The 2,426-nt window shown below is 41.9% G+C and overlaps 1 protein-coding gene across 3 annotated transcripts in view; it reads left to right on the top strand.

Moving 5' to 3' along the window:
- The window catches only part of nos1apa (nitric oxide synthase 1 (neuronal) adaptor protein a), a 165,828-nt gene that overhangs the window by 47,303 nt on the left and 116,099 nt on the right, over positions 1 to 2,426 (top strand). The gene's annotated exons all lie outside the window — the stretch shown is intronic.

Genomic DNA, 2,426 nt, shown 5'->3' with positions numbered 1-2,426 from the left:
GGAAACTGTTTGGGAAAGGGCAGGCATTTAAAAAAAAAATACAGACCGGGTGATTGGATAAACCACGTGTCTATCACCGTCTATCACGAACGATCTATAGATCAGATCAACAAACCATATAATGTGGTCAAACTCTTACAGAAGCCAGTCGGGAGAAGAGGAAAAAAACAGAAACATCCAGAATAAAATAAAAAACACAGAGACACGAGCGAACATTCAGTATGTGTCTTGTATAAAAGTTGTAGTGAAATAGGCGGGTGAAACTGAACTAAAGAAGACACTGCTTCTCACAGCAGGAGTGCTCTAGTTTGCTCCTGCGATGGAGAACCGAAAGAGAGAGTCTTTTATATTGTAGAAGTGGAGGCCCGGCTCGTCCTATAAGAGCTCTGATTGTTAGTTTTCTTTTTTTGTGTGGCAGTCCCTCTGGCTCTCCTCTGGATATTGTCTGCTTCCTCTTTCTGGGTGATTTAAGGTTTCACTGATTGGTTCTCAGGTGTATCTATCTGTTGGCCCAAGCGCCCGATGACTCAGTAATCTGTCTGTCTATTGATGTATTCCAGTTATACTCCCACTCTGAGTGTCTTCCTCTTATAAAATAGTAAAAGACGAACTAGTATAAGTGTACAAACTATGTGAGTGAAAAGGACTTTTTTTGATCTGCCACCTCTATCGTTGGTATGATCAAGTAGCCAGCTACTTGGTTGACATTAGAGAGATTGCATAAGGAACCCACACTGACTGTTGACAGGAAAGGGAGACGGGAGTTGGACTCTTGTCTCTGGCGTCTTTGTTCATCCAACAATTCACCCTCCCTGACCTCCTCCCTCACACTTATTGCTGTCACATTAATTCCACCTTTGCCACTGACCATGAGAACATTCCTCAGAAAACACAGACGTGGGTTGCTTATTTTATTTTTTTTGCAACAATGGGAACAAATCCAACAAATTCATAGTTAGAGAAGTTTGAATAGCTTGAGTTTGACCTTGTGTAGGGATTGGATGGTAAACTAGCACTAGTTAGTAGCGACCTTTGATGCTTGTATTAAATAAGACCTGAACTTTGCAGGTACAGGTCAGGCCATGGCATAAATCCCCGATCCTTGCACACCTCCTGTTATATTCTGATGGTCAGTCCAAGCACAAAGTCAAGGTGATGTAACAGTTGAGAGCTTAAGGTAGTATTTGAGAACTCCAAATTTTTAAGGTTGTTTTAAAATATTAAAGTTCATTTAAGGATGTCCTTCAGTGGTAGACACTTTACAAGGAGACAGGGCACAAAATTAGCACTAGCCACCAGCCAAATGCTGGTAAAATATGCAAGTGGCTGGTAGATCTGTTACACCTGCCAGCCTAAATAACAATAGTGATCTATTGAGTGGCTGGTAAAATTTGAACATTCACTAACCATTTGCGCATAATAGCAAGAGGGCCAGTGAATTGAACCCCACAGCAACAATGTAATTATATGGGATATGCCATATGATAGTAACCGAGCATTAGCTCTCTCCGAGATCCTCCTACTGATGCACTTCTAATGTTGTAAACCAGTGACCAGCAACTTGAATACTCTACTGGCTGCACGATTGACTTTGTGTGCAATTTGAATTGCAGAGAGATAAAGAAAAGAAACATCTTTCAATAAAAAACAGTCTTAGTGTGAGCAGTGACTTCAGGTGCTCTATGAAGTTTAAAACCACATGTATTTCACTTCATCAAGCACCTAATGACAACACGACAGTTTGCACATTTAAGAGACCTTGACTTTCAGTTTGGGTAATTATAAGCTTAATTAAAATGCATATTATCACTGTATCATCGCCTCGCCTTCCCCATCTCTCCATATCTTCTTCTTTTCTCTCCATTTTGCCTCTCTGTAATTCTTTACAGACCCCTTGACCCCCTTTCCTCTCTCTAGAGTAGACACATCATTGAGATGCATCTGTGCTCGTGATTGGTCAGGGAGAAAACCCGCTGCTCAAAAAGCACTGATTTGGAACAAATTGACATGTGGGGAAAGTGGAGCCTCATGGTGTGTTTGACTGCGCGGAAGGAGGAGGCCAGGGCTGGCCACCATGCCAGCAGAAACAGTGTTCCCTGTATGAAATATGGACGAAAAGTTGGACTACAGCACCATAATCATTTCAGAAAGGCCTTTGTCAATGAGCTGAATAAATAGCTTGTTTAACAGCATACCAGGCGCCCTTTACCTCAGCAAACACTCAAACTGCTGCCCTGCTGAGATCATTGAACACTTTCATTGACTGCCATTAGTCAACTTCAGCTGTGTTCTGTATCCAGGTGTGTGTCGACATGTTTATTTGAATCTTTTATTTTGCTCACTGTACGTTCAACCTCCCTCAATGAATTGTGGTCATCAACAGAAACGCAGGCTTGTATTGTGCTCTCCTGGCTCCCAGCTGATAT

Source organism: Morone saxatilis, unplaced genomic scaffold, assembly GCF_004916995.1.
Source record: "Morone saxatilis isolate NCDOM2014 unplaced genomic scaffold, NCSU_SB_2.0 Contig12, whole genome shotgun sequence".
In the NCBI taxonomy this organism is placed as follows: Eukaryota; Metazoa; Chordata; class Actinopteri; family Moronidae; genus Morone; species Morone saxatilis.
This window is presented reverse-complemented; position numbering and strand designations above follow the sequence as displayed.